General features: G+C 38.2%; 1 pseudogene; it reads left to right on the forward strand.

The window, feature by feature from the left end:
* The first annotated feature begins 2319 nt into the window (after positions 1-2319).
* On the forward strand, positions 2320-2667 carry LOC103743886 (annotated as a pseudogene).
* The last annotated feature ends 15071 nt before the right edge of the window (positions 2668-17738 follow it).

The following is a 17738-nucleotide window of genomic DNA, read 5'->3' on the forward strand; positions in this document are numbered from 1 at the left end:
AAAACAAGTATCTTCTTGAAGTCCCTCAAATTAAGGTAAAGAATAAGAACAAATCATTCTGGAAGAACGCAAAGGAAAATAGCTTTAGATACTTAAGTGACAATTGAATTTATTCTTATAATTGTTTTAATAGCTTTTGTATAATCTTCATCGCTATTATGAGATATAAAATGTATTTATCAAATCTGTAATCATTATGCCAAAAAATCTGAATTACTGTAATATTTTTATATTGTTAAAACTGTAACTTTAATTGTAAAAAAAATTTTAAAAAAAGTAATATATACTTTATAATTGAATCTAAGGTCCATTTTGTAAGATGGAGCCCATGCCTGAAATTGATATCAGGTCTAGGAGCCTGAGGCTAAAGCCCACAAGCCATAGGAGAAAGCCTAGTATAACTATTCTGCTAAATATATGTTATATATATATTTTTTACTATGTATATTTATATATAGTATTATATATTATATATAGTATTATATATTAAACTTATTTCATTGTTATATCTGTAGATTGTATCTTTCAACTCTCAGAAAAGAAGATTCTGAGATGGTGATTAACACGGAGAAGCAAAGTGACCAATGTACAGAGAATAGGGGGCTGCAGACCGCTTATCCATGAATAAGACACCCTATCCAACTTCTGCCTCCCAAGGCTCAGGGATCATTGTGGAAGGGGGTGGGGAAGAAAGATTGTAAGAGCCAGAGGAGGTAGAGGACCAAAAGGAAACAAAGTTTTCCTGACAGTTGGTCAGTTACTCAAATGAACTCACAGAAATGCTGACAGCATGGACAATTCCCATGTAATCTCAAGGGAATTAAGAAATTCCAACACTATCTGGGGAACTATTGACAACCAATGACTATTGGGAGGGGGAGATTCAGTCCTGTTTAAGTGTCAAACTCTTGGGTGGTTGATGTGGCTCCAGTGGATTAATCCACACTGAAGGGCCTTTGAGGACACAAACCTGACTGATGCTATGGGGTTTTATAGAGAGAGAGAGAAATATAGAGATATGTAGATCTATACATATAATATTACAGGAATTTGGTTGGGGATTCAAAAAGTGGGGAAGTTACAGAGAGGGATCTAAATATGATCAAAATATACAGGTTTACACCCTGGCTAAAATGGGGCTCCAGAAGAGAAGGGGGCTGGACCTACTGCTCCTAAAGGAAGATGGCTCATACATGGCTTTAGGTGAGGTTTGCTGTTTTACACCAATAATTCAGGTGTAATTGAGTTTTGTTGGGCCTCTGGTTAGTAGTGTGCCTAGCTTTTATGGTGAGCCCATGCCTCTTAAATCTTCTAGCCAGATAGATCAAGAGGCATCCAAATGTCATCAAAATTATGGTTCTAAGGACCCAATATTAACCTCAAAATCAAAACAAGCCAAAGTTTTGACTTATGTCCCAAAACCAGAGGGGAACGTAATATGGCTAGAGCCCTCCATTTTGGTAAATTTAACTGGTCAGTCGTCTGGTCATAGGACCACCCCTAGGGAGGCCGGTTATGCTGAATAGATGGGCAGAATGCCTAGTGCCTTAAGGAGATAGCCAGTTTTTCCTGCCTGGAATCCTGCCACCTAGCGCAGATCTTCTGGACAAGCTACAGCTATATAGACTGTAAGTTTTCCCAGGTCCCTGGGTTCTTCAGAGAAGAGTAACCTTTTCTTTTCTTCTCTGTATCTCTTTTCTAAACATGGTTCCTTTAAGACTTTGGGCTGCCCATAGCATCTTGTATTTCTTTACTTTCTCTAAAGCTGCCTTCTCCTAGCCATGTGTCTGACCCCCATGCCTTATCCCCTCTATTCTTCTCCTCAAGGCAATTGCCAAGATTACTAGCTTGCCTGCCCTGAGGATTTTTCTTTAAAATTCAAATAAAATTGTAAAAGCTTAAACAAACAAAAATAATCATAAAGCTCAAAGATTTTCTAAACTATCATTAATAAGAACAAACTGATTATACTAAGGTTTCTTTTTTAGTTTTGTAGAAATAATGCTCATTATCATGTAAAGATGTGATGAGGATGTACAGCCCCCGATACCATAGAGGTAGCCAGGTAACTGCCCAGTTTTTAAAACACTAGGTATGAGCGTCCTGCCTCTTCTCAGCCAGCAGAACCTGCTTGGCTGGGCTCAGTGGCCACAGAACTTTCTCCCCTCCCGGCCCGTTGGTCCCTGTGGTCCCCGGCCACTCCTGGCAGCTCCCTTGCATGTTGGCTCACCTTGTGGGCCTCACATGGCCTAGGCCGCTCTCCCTGCGGAATCTGCCTACTGCAGCCTCTGCCCTACCAGCCCCTGGCCTGCCACTGCGATGTGCCACAAGGAATGCATGTGGGCCCTGAAAAAGCAAGACTTGGATGAGGTGAAGGACTATGTGGCCAAGGGAGATGTCAGCCAGACACTAGAAGGTGAAAGGAAGCCTCTTCATTATGCAGCAGATTGTGGACAGCTTGAAATCCTGGAATTTCTGCTGCTGAAAGGAGCAGATATTAATGCTCCAGATAAACACCATATCACCCCTCTTCTGTCTGCTATGAGGGTCATGTTTCCTGTGTGAAATTGCTTCTGTCAAAGGGTGCTGACAAGACTGAAAGGTCCGGATGGACTGACAGTCCTTGGAGCCATTGACAACCAGGCAATCAAGGCTCTTTTCCAGTGATGGACGGACAGACTGATAACTTGGGAAGAATGACTCTCCTGTGGCCTCACACTGCTGCCTGTCTGTCTGTCATTCTATCTGCCAGCTTCTTCAGTTAAATACGAGGGGGGAGGAGAGAGAGAAATTCATAACAAATCAGACTACGGGGGAAAAACAACGTTTTGGAGGGGGGAATGGGATCCAGCCTTTACTGGGATTCCTGATCAAGCCAGCCTCTTTCCCATTTCTAGTAAAATACACCCAAAGGAGAGCAAAATTCAATGTACCAGGATCGTTGAACCTTCTCAGCTCCCTAGATAACTTATTAATCAGTGTGTTGAAAGTCTGAATATACAAAGGCCAGCTCTACTTACTTGGTAGCCCTAGCTATGAGCAGTAGTGGTGCTGTGATGTAAACTTAGGGTAAGATAAGCTATTAGCCACAGCCTTTGCCTTAAGAATGCACTCTCCTAGGGTTCCTGGCTATGCTGCCTGTGGTTGGTGACCAAAATCTTTTTGGGTGACTTTAAGCTTTATGTGAAAGCGCAGATCTCATGAAGAGGGGCATACCCCCAAATTGATGGATGATGGAACTTTGGAATTTTTCTACCCTTTCACATGATTCCATGTCTCTTTAGACAAAACTGACTAGTTTTATTTATAAAATCTTAAGTTCTAGGAGTCTACAGGAGGAATCATTCCAGTATGCTTATTTTTTTTTCTCCTTTAGACTCAGACATTTATATAACATTGAAACACTTTGAGACTCCTGCTGGTAGTAAAAGGAGATTTAAAAATAGAATCACAGGGGCTGGCGTGTTAGTATCATATAAAAAGAGAACAGTTGTCTTAGTACCTATGGACTTTCTCCAATTGCTGTTTGAATGAATTGACCTCAGTTGTGTTTGGAGAATCAGAACATTCTTTGGAAAGCCTCTAGACCCACCATGGATGCTGATTTCTTAGTGCACCAAAGCTATCACTGGGGTGAGAGCTACTATTTGGACAAATGTAACCCCACCCCTTCAAACATGAGCTTGTAGTTGTGTTTCGAGAATCAGAACATTCTTTGGAAAGCCTCTCTAAGGCCCACCATGGATGCTGATTACTTAGTGCACTGAAGCTATCACTGGGGTGAGATCAACTATTTGGACAAATATAACCCCATCCCTTCAAACATGAGCTTGTTACCAGGTTTCCCTGAGGTGTCGATAGACTTCTGCTCTTCTGCTGAACATCACAGCACACCACCTGTATAGTATGTTTTTGTTTCTGTTATCTTTTGTTGCATAAATGTAACAATGTCAGAAGATATTCTGTATTCTTAGAATACAGTGGCCTAAAATAAAAAGAATACAGCGCCCTAAAATGGTGTTCTTACGACCTACAGAAAATTTACACACATCTCCAAATTTTTATTTCATAAACAGTAAAATTAATTAAAACATATAACCTTAAATTTGATATTCTTCATTTAAAGTATTAAGATTTCTTTGACTTGCCATCCATATAAGCTTACTAAAAATAATACAATGTTTCCTTAGCTAAATCATGCAATAATTGAATGTACCTCAAATTTTTACAGGGCGGGTGGGATACGGGCTTATATTCAGATTGTGGATAATAAAAAAGAATAATGATTTTTTTAAGGCAATGTAGCATTCTATAGTAGGGTTAAACTATTATCAAGAGCAGTCAACGTGGCTAATAACTATTGATCAGGTGCTGATGATTGGGATGTGTGTGCGTGTTTGTGCGTGCCTGCGTGTATGTCTGTTTTCTCCCGTGAACTCTTTTTTATCCTGTGACTTTTTCACTTTCAATTGGCCTAACCCTATAATTTTTTTATATGCAAGAAAACAATCACAAAACAGTAGTTTATATTTGGCTAATTCTGCTATCTTAACACAGTCCATTGGAATTAAACATCCTACACTTGATTTTAGCCAAAAGGCCCAAAAGCTACACAGTTGGGGATCGAAAATGGAGGGAAGGGACACCCTGTGAGTCTGGAACGACCGACGTAACGCAGCAGAGTATTTTTGCTACCCTTGTTTTTACCTCTTGGAACACTGCTGTTTGAAAGCTTGATTTTACCCTTTAGAACAGTTTTCACCTTTGCTTTCTAAGCGTTCTGTTGTACTTGGCCATTGCAGAGAGTACGTTGTCCTAAGCTTGATTCTGATTTCTACAGTCATTATAGTATTGAAACCATGTGATTCTTTGTACAGTTTATCTTGATGTTCCCAGTAGATGGTATTTCGACTCCCTCCCTTCTTTGTTGGCCATTCTGTAAACCCCACAGCTATGACACATCACTTCAGAAAACAACAGAAACACAGAGTAGGATAGACCAGGATGGTTTACAGTTTATTTTTTTTAAAAATCTAGGTTATTTATAATGTATTTCTGAACCACTTGGTAGCAAAATTCATAGCACTTAATGTTCATATTTTTGAATAAAAAAAGCTAAAATGTCTGCTTTTGGTACTACACGCATTAGCAAAAGGTTAAGTTTTGTTCTCCACTGAAGTACTACTTAATATCTCAGAAGAAAAAACCTTGCATGTTCCATAGTTTTGTATTAAATCCATCATTTCATATGCACTGTATCAAGTACAGACAGGTCATTTTGCCTGTTCACGACTAGTGTCCTACCAAGTCCTCCCCAGCCCCACCCCATGGCCTCAGGCTGGTGTCTGTAGATGAGGGCTCCAGTGAAGCACTTGCCATCCCCTGTAGTTCTCTGTGTGCAACTCACCTCTGTAGCACCAGCTGGGCGCAGAGGAAAGCTGCATGCCAGTAGGCCTCTTACTTGTTTCTTTCCTTCCCCAGATAAAGGGTCTTAAATTTACAAGTACCTATTAGACTTTTTAACTTCAGCTGAACTGCTGTTTTCTTCCATGTAATATTGTGTCCTTGGTTGTGTGTACAAGAAGATGGTGAGAGTGTCCTCCTACATAAATAAGCAGTTGCAGTGTTTTGCATGCAAAAAAAAAAAATTTGAGCACACCTGAAAAATCTCCAACTTTTATTTAGCTAATTGTTAAGTGGAAAACAAGTTTTAATTTAAGATAAGATGGGAGCCCTCAAGGTATTTAATTATTTGCTGATTTTCAGTAAATTACAGGTATGTCACCTCTTTTAAAAAAGAAAAAAAAAAACTGGATTGTTGTATTAGTCAGGGTTCTCTAAAGAAACAGAACCGGTAGAATGAATATATATAGGAATTTATCAGATTAGCTCAGGATAGAGTCTGAGTAGTCTAACAATGGCTGCACCACACTGGAGAGGCTGAGAATCCACAGTCGCTCAGTCCACGAGGCTGGATGTCTCAGTAGTTCCAATCTGGTGCTGAAGGGTCTGATGAATTCCAAAAGACCGGCTAGTTTTCAGTCTACAGCAGCAAGACAAACTCACCTGTGAGAGAGAAGGCAAGCGGCAAAAAGCAAGCACTGTCCTTGGCCATGGACTTTTATAAGGCTGCCATCAGATGGTAACGCCCACATTTAGGGTGTGTCTTTTAGCTTCAGATGATCCAATCAAGAAGATCTCTCTCATTTCAGTTAATCCCAGATCCAGTCAAGTTGATAAAAATTTTTAAAAATTAAATTGTCCTGATTCTGTTTTGTAAATGGAGAAACAATCATATCTTTCTAAGCAGTATGGAGGAAGACTGGTGCTTCATGCATTTTTGGTATATTTGGGTTCATTTTCCACAATATCATTACTTTTGACACAGTTGGGGTTTTCATAAGTATCCTAGTTCACGTACATCTGAATGCTAATACTGTGTTTAAGTTTCGTGTTGCAAGAACAAATGGAATAAACTTGAGTTGTGCTATGGCAAAAAAAAAATAAAAATAAATAAAATACTAGGTATTTGTGGTGCTTGCGATGTTTATTAGCTTAAATTTTTGGATATTTTGTTGTAATTTCTTTTCCCATTGTAAGTAAATTCCCATGTTTGTGCTTTAAAAAATGCCTGGAAAGGAAAGAAGGTGTGCCATGATTGGCATTAGGACTTTTATGAGCTAGTCTAGGACTCTTAGAGGGAGCATTATTGCACTGTGTGGCATGACTCCACCTAAACTATATGAATAGACAGATGATAGGTAGATAGATAGATGATAGATAGATAGATAGATGGATAGATAGATAGATAGATAGATAGATAGATAGATAGATAGATGATAGATGATAGATGATAGGTAGATAGATGATAGATGATTGATAGATAGATAGATAGTTATAGATAGATAGATAGATAGATAGATAGATAAATGATAGATATAAGATAGATTAGATAGATAATAGATAGATGATTGATAGATAGAAAAATGATAGATAGATAGATAGATGATAGATAGACAGATGATAGATAGATGATAGACAGATGATAGATAAATGACAGATGATAGATAGATAGATGATAGAAGATAGATAGATAGATAGATAGATAGTGATAGATAGATAGATGATAGAGATATGGATGTAACATACACACACACACACACACACACACACACACACACACACACACCGCTGGCGCCCAGGGATAAGTCAATAAAGTTATTCTTAAAAACTCATCAATTTATCTATAAATAGATAGACAGATGATAGATAAATGATAGATGATAGATAGATGATAGATAGATAGATAGATAGATAGATAGATAGAATCTAGGAATAAGCCTAACCAATGAAGTGAAATGAAATGGAATAATGAAATGAAATAAAAAAATGTAAAATCTCTGAAGACAGAAATTGAAGAGCACATTAGAAGACGGAAAGTCTTCCCGTGCTCATGGAATGATAGAATTTTTATTGTGTAAATGACTGTTTTATCAAAAGTATTCTAAACGTTCAAAGAAATCCTAATCAAAAGCCCCAAGACATTCTTCACATAAATAGAAAAAAAATCCTAAAATTCATACGGAAATACAAAAGCCCCCAGTTGGCCTAAACAATACTAAGCAAAAAGAACAATGCTGGAGAGATTGTCACACCAGATTTCACACTGCATTACAGAACTCTAGTAACTAAAAGCAACACCACATTGCCCAAAACAGACGTGTAGATGAGTGGAACCAAATAGAAAGCCCAAACATAAGTGCTTGTAATTACAACCATCTGATATTTAATAAAGATACCAAAAATGAGGACTTGAGAAAAGTATCATCTTCAACAAATGATGCTGGGAAAACTGAATCTCCACTGGCAAAAGACTGAAATCAGACCCATATATATCATCATATCACCTTGCACAAAAATAAACTCCAAATGGATCAAAAACATTAATGTGAAACCTGAAAACCTAAAACTGCTAGAAGAAATTATAGGCAGGCTCCTACAAGATAAAGGTGGAGGAAAGTATTTTCGGAATAGGACTCCATTTGCTTGGGAATTAAGACCATCAATTGACAAATGGAACCCCATTAAGCTGAAAAGCTTCTGTATAGCAAAGGATGCTGTCAATACAGTGAAGGGGGAGCCCAGAGTAGGCAAAATTATTACCAGCCATACATCTGATAGACGACCAAGATCCAGAATATACAAAGAACACAAAAAACATAAACTCAAATGAAAACCCCAGGATAGATGTGGGCAAATAGGTAATAAGTAACAGCCTTAGCTGAAACACTATTGGCAGCTGATCACTGCTGGATAATAGAGAGTTGGTATTCTTTAAGGGAGTGATGCTAGACAGGCTGACCAGGATCCAGTGAATGAACTCTCACAAAGTGGCATGTGGAGACACAAACTTAACTCCACAGAACTTAACATATATGACAGAATGCATGAAATCTGGTGGGGGGGGTACGGAGGGTGCATAAAGGGGAGAGGTTCTAAATATTATTCAGATCGATTATATAAAATGTACAAAAATTCAGTTAAAAATTCAACATCGTCTCATAAAATCTCCAAAGAAATTAGTAATAGAAGCAACAAAGCAGTATATTTAAGACTATATATTAGAAACATACAGCTAATATTATAGTAGTGGGGGAGTTGCTAATATTATGATAGTGCTGGGAAAATGAAGGCAGCTCGCTAAAATCAGGAACAAGACTGTCTATTCTCTCTGGTCATATTCAATACTTGTTGATATTTTTAGCCAATGGAATAACTTTAAAACAAGAAACGAAAATAGATACAGATGAGAAATCAACTTATTCTTATTTACATATGATGTGATTCTACATTTAAAAGGCCCTAAATACTCTATCAGCAAACTATTTGATTTAACAAATAGTTTTTACCAATTATGAGGATACAAAATCAGCACATGAAAAGCAGTAGGTTCTCCTGAAGCTAGAGAGATGATTCAGTAGTTAAGAGCACTTGCTGTTTTTGCAGAGGAATGGAGTCTGGTTCCTAGCCCCCACATAGGGCAGCTCACAACTGCCTATAAATCCAGTTCCAGGGAATTTGATTCCATTTTATGGCCTCTGTGGGCACCTGAATACATGTCCACATAAACAGACACAGACACAGACAAACAGAGAGAGAGAGAGAGAGAGAAAGAGAGAGAGAGAGAGATACACACATACTTTTTTTAATTGGTAGCTTGTCTCTATAGAAATAACAAGCATGCTGAGAAAGAGATCAAGAAAGTCATCACATTAATAATATTCCCCCTAAATAACTAGGATTAAACCTAACCAAGGCATTGAAAGACATAAACAATGGAAATTTTAAAGCATTGAAGAAAAAAAATGGAGAAGACACCAAAAGTAAATAAAACTGGAGAAGAAAACAGAGCTTTTAAGAAATCTCACATTCCGTAATTTAAGAGTTAATTTTCTGAAAATGGTATGCTACTAAAAGTAAACTATTGAGTCAACACAATCACTACCCAAATTCCAATGATATTTTTCACAGAAATTATTTTAACCAAAATTCATATGGAAACACAAATATGTAGATGATCCTAAGAAATTCTGAGTGAAAATAACAGTGCTGAGGGCTGCATAGGACATAATTTCTAATTATACTACAGAGCCAGAGTAGCAAACACAGACAGCATGGTGCTATCCCGCAAATAGACACAGACCAATGGAACAAAAGACCCATAAACAAATACCTATCTGATTTTCAACAAAGATCTCAGAAATATTTACCAAGGAAAAGCACTTCTTCATAAAATAGTGCTAGAAAAACTGATTGTCCATACAGAAGAAAAAAACTGGGTCCTTATCTTTCATCCTGAATGAAAATCAACTCAGATGGATCAATATCTTCAGTGTAAGACCTGAAACTCTGAAGCTGCTAGAAGAAAATATGAGAAAACACTTCCAGATAAAGACATACGCAAAGGTTTTTCTTAAACAGGACTCCAAGAATCCTAGAAATCCCAGTAAAAAATGCAAGTGGTGGGTTGAGGCAATAGCTCAAGTGGTAAAGTGCTTGTATAGGGAATTGAGTTCAATCCTCAGCATGTAGAGGCCACTTTTAGTCCCAGTGCTGCTGAGGTAGATAGATAGGAGAATTCATGAGGTTTGCTGGGCAGCCAGCATAGCCAAATGTGCAAGCTTCATGTTCAATGAGAGTCTGTCTCAAAAAATAATGTGTAAAGAGATTGAAGAAAACAATTGACATCAACCTCTGGCCTCCACAGACACTAGCATAAACATGTATGTGCACACACATACATACACACATACACACATACGTACACACAAAAGAAAAGAAAAAAATGACAACTACACACTAGCATAAACATGTATGTGCACACACACACACACATACACACATACGTACACACAAAAGAAAAGAAAAAAATGACAACTAGGAGTACATTAAGTTTAAAACCTTTTGCACCAGAAAGACTGAAGAGAGTGAAGAGACAGCCTATAGAATGGAAAACGTATGCCAGATAGTCAGTAACAGGGTATTAATATCCAGGTTGTACAGGGAAATTAAAACACTTAAAGATCAAGGAAGTATTCATTCAACCAACAAATGGGAAAATAATTTAAACAGATAGTTTTCAAAATAAGAGTAGATGGCCAATACATAAATGAAAAATAGTTCAATATACTTGTTCTAAGAGGGCTAAGGAACCAGAATGGTCAATATAGAGAAAATGACCTAAATAAGTGAAAGCTGTAATAAAAGGTATAAAAGCAGTGTTGGACAAGTTCGTTCAGTCTTTTTCATTTATTTTCAGAGGGCCTCATGCATGCCAGGCAGGTGTTCTACACTGAGCTAAAGCCCCAGCCTTCCCTTACAGTCTTCACTGTATACATTTGTGCTTATTCGTGTGTACAATGACATCAAGTCATTAGCACATTTTCTCACATGCTGGGTGTCTTATTAAATTGCAGATTCTAGGCAGGCAGGGATTATACCACGCCTCATTTACATTACTGGTCATATCATTTGTCACATTTCACTGTACAAAATACATGTTCAACAAATGGAAAAAGATTCAATATTTTATCCGCTGACCATGGTACTCATACTCTAAGGCACAATGTATATAGCGTTTTATTTCATCGTATGCATTTTCCTTTTGATTTTCATTTCTTTTCTCTATCTAATTGTGAAGTGCAGCATCTCACCATTCTGAGGAGCTGAGTTGAAACACAGCCTACAGTGAATTCACAATTCACTGTTCTTTAATGTCCTAAGCTGATTTTGAAGTGAAACAAATGTAAAGCAATTAAATGAGCACAGTCAGGAGAGTCCAGTGATGGCTGAAGAGCAAGCAGTGTGGGATATGTGATCTTACAAAAACTGCTTTGCTTTTGAGACTGGGGGTTTTATTTTAGCTAATACATTGATGTTGTTTAGACGTGTCTTATCTTAGGTACTTTTTTCATTCTGTGACAAAACATCTGACAAAAGCAACTTAGGGAAGAAGGGGCTTATTTTGGCTCACAGCTGAGATTAGACTCCCTCACACTGGAGAGGGCCTGGAAGGAAGCAGCTTGTCACAGCCAGGAAACAGAGTTGAACACTGGTAGTCAGCTAGCTTCTTTTATACAGTCTGGGAACTCAGCATGTGGAATGGTGCCACTCATATTTAGAGTGAATCTGCCTATGTCTATTAACCTAATCTAGAAACTCCCTAAAAACCATGCCAGAGGTTTGCATGATGCTTCTAAGACACATCAAGGTGACAATCAAGACTAACCTATGATTTAAAACTATTTTTACATTTCATATAAATAATAGGAGCCCACAACAGAAGACTCCATTCATTAAAAATGATATAAATATATTAGTACATACATGTCAAAAGACAAACTGGTTTCCATGAGAAACATCTCTCCCTGCTGCTTAATGAAGACACCAAGTGCTGGAGTGCCACAGGCAAAGATTGCAGGTTATTAACTTCTTTCCAGTTAAGAGGACATATTCTAATTTACATTTATGAATATGCATGAGCAGCTTTCAGCTGAGGAAGAATTTTGCCAGTTGTGACAAGGCCTTCACCAAAACTGTGACATGAGTGTTAGTGATGAGGAAGCTGAGCTTCCTCCTTCAACAGGAGGAAGGCTGGGAATCTGGCGAGCTTCCCCATTCCTCTGTGGGCGAGTGTCTCACTTTCTAGTAAGCACATAAAACAAAACCAGTTTAGACTGGATTCCCTTGGCACTAGGGCTCATTGCAATGTGGCTAACAAATTCTGCTTCTTATAGAAATGGAAAGAATGCTAAAATGAAGACTGAAGGACACAGGAACAAACTGTGCATCTGCTAGTAATCATCTAGCTCACAAAGCAAGCCACCGAGGATTGTTTTTAATCTAAACTTTAAAGATGTCATTGTTGCATAAATATATAAGGTGCCATGTAATGGTGCAATGCTTGCATACATTGTGCAATGTTTAAATCATGTAAAACACATAAACCTCCTCAAATATTTATCAACTCTTTATGGCAAAACTATTCAAAATCTTCCTCCTAAGTTTTGGCACACATCATATATTATTATCTATGGTCACCCTACTGTACAATAGCAAATCGGAAATCCTTGGTCCTATCTAGTTATTTATAATGATCGATTTTTCTTCATTCCTCCTTCCTGATACTCTCCCCAGCTTCTGATAATGACTACTCTAGTCTAAAGTTTTATGAGACCAACTTCTCTCTTAACATTCATTCCACTTGTGAGTGGGATCATGTGGCACTTGTCTTTATTTGCTTGGCTTATTTCTAGTAGCATAATTATCTCCAGTTTCACCCAGATTATCAAAAATCATAAGATATTCTTCCTTTAGGATGAATAGCATTCATCTCTGTGCATATGTCATATTTTCTCTATCCATTAACAGTTGGTCATTGAGCCTTTTCTATGTTGTGGACATTATGAATAAGACCACAGCAAATATGGAGTTATTTCCTTTCTGAATGTATCCAATAATAAGATTGATAAATCATATGATAGTTGAGTTTTAATTTTCTGGGAAACCTCTATTTTCTATAATGGCATGCAGTGATTTACAATCCTAGAGCTTCCTTTTATATACATCTTTACCACCACTCATTTTATTATGTTTCTCAATAGTGTATTCCCTGGTAAGTAGTGATGTTGAGCATTTCTTCTTACATGAATGCTCAAAATGAATTTTTTCATCATCTGAATGCTTTTCTTATAAAAAAATGTCTGTTTCAGGGCTGGAGATATGTTTCAGCAGTTAAGAGCACCAACTGCTCTTGCAGAGGACCCAGGTTTGGTTCTCAGCATCCACATGGCAGCTAACAAACATCTGTAACTTCATTTCCAGGGGGCTCTGATGCCCTTTTCTGACCCCTGCAAGTATTGCATGCAAAGGTACAGGCAAAACATTCATACATATAAAACAAAAATAAACAATTTTTAAAAAGTAGAATGTCTATTTAAATCTATTATACACATTTTTTAAATAGGAGACAGAAGAATCCCTAACAGGTCACAGTCCTGATACACGGTGACCAAAATGACCCTGTCTCAAACAGGGTGAAGGTGAGGGCCAATACCCCAGACTGTCCCAGAGCCTCATACACATACTATGACATGCCTTAAACACAGAAAGAACCATACAGGGATGGAAGAAAGCCCTTCCAGAAGCAATACAATTGTTAAATGAAAATCCCAGTGCCAGAGATTGGTTCCTGCCCTATGACCTGTTGGCCAGAGAGGCCCTGGAGGTCCCCAAAACAATCAAGGCTATTGCCAATAATGTTGGTTGTACTGGAAATGGACAGAGGGACCCTGCTTGATGTAGGGTCCCTCCTACATGTAGGAGAGGGAGAAATCAAGCTTAGACTAAGCTGGAAATTCCCTGCCACTGGATAGGTGGCTTTCATGGTGTCAAAAGGCAATATGCAGATGACTGGGCAGGAATCGTCCCCTATAATTCTGAATTCTGCTCAATGATGGACCCCTTGTGTTGTACTATCAACATACCAAACAAGATGTTCCTGCTGATGCAATAGTGGAGCGTCTAGTGTATGTACAATCAGCAAATTTTCTATTGGATAAAATGACGGTCCCTATGGGTGGAACACACATCTGGCACTGTAGACCAGACCAAGCCCCTGCGGCAGGGGAGAATATAGGCCCCAACGGGAAGCCAATGCAATTGCTTTGTTAGATGGATGTGGTGCACTTGCTAAAGTACCATCTGAGCATTTGTGTTTACATCCATAGGTTAAGTTAATACAGCAGCCACTGTTTAGATTTTCTTGCTTCTTGCTGTTTGTGTTTTTATAGGAGATAGAATCCCACTGAAATGGGCCAACAGCCATGGAAAACTGGTGATGCAGAGACCTGAAAGTTCAGTGTCTTGGCACAATAGGAGGAAGATCATCCTACACCTACCACCCCCTCCAAGGCTCAGGGACTTTTGCAGAAGAGGTTGGCAGAAAGAATGTAAGAGCCAGAGGAAGGGGTAGAGTGTTAACTGGAAGTGTCCTCTGACCACTATGCTGGCGAGTTATAGTCACACCTCCTTCCCATGTTCATCAAGGAGTTGGGGGGGGGTCAGTTACCCCTCCAACCCAATCAGTTGACCTTAGCTGCATGTGTGGGAGGGGCTAAGGATATGAAAGCAGAGAATGCCAGGAGGGCCCTCTCTCACCATTTTCTGCAGCTGTCAGGAAGTCACAGGATCTATACTTGAGTGTGGACTTTCCAGTGCAGCCATAAATAGGGGATGCCCACTCCTCTGTAAATAAACTCCCACCTTATGCTCTGTTAAAAACAAAAATCTTAAACCGGATGTGGTGGCGCACGCCTTTAATCCCAGCACGCGGGAGGCAGAGGCAGGTGGATCTTTGTGAGTTTGAGGCCAGACTGGTCTACATAGTGAGTTCCAGGACAGCTGGGGCTACCAGGAGGCCCTGTCTCAAAAAGACAAAAAATAAAATAAAAAATAACACAAGACAATGATGCCAACTCTGTGTGCTAAGAAAAAAAGTAATATCACCACTGTAACAGGCCTGAAGGCCCTGAAAGATCAACAAACCTAAAGGATTTCACTAACATATAAGTGTGAAATATTATGACTTATCTCTAGAGGGGACTGGAATGAAAGCAATGTTGTTAATTAGGCATTAATTCAAAAACTGAATTAAGTTGGTATGTAAAATGCAGTGTAGTTCACAACAGTTTGTAGGCTTTTCAGCAACATGAGCTCAGGCACAGACAGAAGTAAGTATGAAGAATGTCCTGGCTACACAAATGACAAAATATATTACAGGTTCGCCACAAAACCTACCACGTGTCCTGCTAGGACACTGAACAGTTAAGACTGGCAAAAACGATCCTAGGCCCCATAAGGCTTAAGATTCACTCAGAAAAGTATAAGAAGGGAACCAAAATTTACCACCAGTTTGGCGCCAGACTTTTCTTTCTGCAGAATAGAGCTATTCCTTGATCCCTTTTCCCACCCTCCAGATAATAAAGATGATGGAACAGATACTAGGAGATAAATATGCATTGCATGAGTATGGCAGCCTTGATTTAAAAAATTTAAGGCCTCTTGACAACCAGTGACTCAGAACAAATCTATAGATACAAATTTCTGGTCATCAGAAAAATGTGCCCAGTTACAAGAAGCACTGTGTTCAAGGAAGCCCTGAGCAAGGGAATGCCATCAGTATGTGTTATTCTGTTGGTTCAGGAACAGCTTACCATTCAAGTGGTGCATTCACCATGGTAAATACTGACTAGAAAAGTAGGTGACATTGTAATGCTTATTAACTATTGGGGTACACAGCAGGACTAGTCATTGGAGATCAAATTCTCATGCAGTAGAGAAAGGTTTTCATAACCTTTGCCAGCAGTTACTTAGGAAGGCCACGTTGCTAACAGTGATCTTTTCAAGTCATGTCACTTCTTATTGACTGACTGCCAAGACTTACCCTGCGTCTTACTCTTTTATTTTACGCTCATTCTTCAAACTGGCATAAAAATCAATCAAAAGGAAATCCAAGCTGGGCATGGTAGCACACACCTGCAATTCCAGCACAGAAGAGGTCGAGGCATGGGGCTCAGCGTGAGTTGGAAATGAGCCTCAGTTACATAGTGAATTCCAGGCCAACCTGAGGCAAGTACCGAAACTCTATATAAAAACAAGCACAAATCCAATTATTTTGTCTCTCTGTTCAGAACTTCATGTACGTAAGAAACACTGAAAGAATGGAAAGATAAAGATAAATAAAAACAGTCTGTTTATTGGGAAATGCCTAGATAAATCATCATAGACACCATCTATAACCCCAATATATGTAAAAACATGAAAAATCAAAAAGAAACAAAAATAAATAACATTCATATTTTAAGTTTCCTATAAAAAGCAATAGTAACACCGGCAAGAATCAAAATAACCTTTGAAACGTTTGCACATCTCTACAAATTAAACAAAGCTTTACAACAATATGAAGAAAAACTGCTAGATCTGGATAGAATAGTAAACTGATGTTTAGCTTGTCTGATCTCTACCACTTTCTTCCAAGCACCTTGGTATCCTTGAAAAATCTAATGGATGAATAGTTCTGGCATTTGTGAAAGCTAAGAAGCCATTAGCCACTAGGGAGACAAATTTGGCTGTTTTGGAGAAAAGAGAAAGAGCCCTATCCCAGAAAATTTTCTCCATTTGGCCTATCTGGAAAAGCCCCATTCACAAAGCTTATCTTCATTTGACCTGGTGCAGAGAACTCACACATTGGAAAAGTACCCACAGCTGGGAATTTGTTGAAATAAACAAACAAAAAATGGAATCAATTAAACAGTACAGTTACCTGATGTAAATTACCAGGTAAGTCAAACATGAGGCTGGACAAAATCTTTAAAAATTGGAGAGGTATGTCTACAAGAAAAAGTTGCCTGAAATTTCGAGCCAATACTATTTGCAAACTGTCCTTTGAACTCTGTGAAAGTAGAGAGTATTGTCAGTTGCACAGTTTAGAAACTATGTGCCACAAATTCATAAAAGATTTTGAGCAAAAAAATCTTTTATATTATTGATTTGAAGCATTTAAAATTATCTTTTTCTAATTATTAGCTAAACACAAACTTGACCAACCAGAGATTACAGTGCACACAAAACAACAGAATTAGTTCAGGAAATTTCCTGAACAAACAACAAAAACAAATACAAAAAAAAAAAAAAAAAAAAGAAAAAGAAACAAGAAGGAAAAGTAGAAAAAAGAAAGGAAAATTCTCACACCATTTTATGGTATCATCCAAGGAATAAAATAGGAAAACTGGAAAACGTAGGAAATCTTTCCATTTTCCTAACAAAAAAGATGTTCTGATTATTGACTTTTCTCATTGTTATGACAAAATACCTGGCAAAAGCAAAGCCTATCACAAACATCAACATTAACAGTAAATCCCCCAGAGATGAGAGAGTTTGGATACTAAACATAGCATGTAAGAGTTTTAATTGTGCTACAGTAGAAACAATAGGAATCAATTAAGCACTGCAGCTGCTCCAGGAAGATTATTAGTTGGAGCAAGTATGAGGCTGAAAAAGAATGTGAAAACAAGTAGAGCCGGTTCTCAGAAAAAGACAAATGAAGTCAATGGAATTATCTTTGTGGAACTTACTAAATGGAAACTTTAATTCAAATATTTGAAGTAGAAGAAATTATG

The sequence above is a fragment of the Nannospalax galili genome, unplaced genomic scaffold, assembly GCF_000622305.1.
Source record: "Nannospalax galili isolate Female #2095 unplaced genomic scaffold, S.galili_v1.0 scaffold1062, whole genome shotgun sequence".
Classification (NCBI taxonomy): domain Eukaryota; kingdom Metazoa; phylum Chordata; class Mammalia; order Rodentia; family Spalacidae; genus Nannospalax; species Nannospalax galili.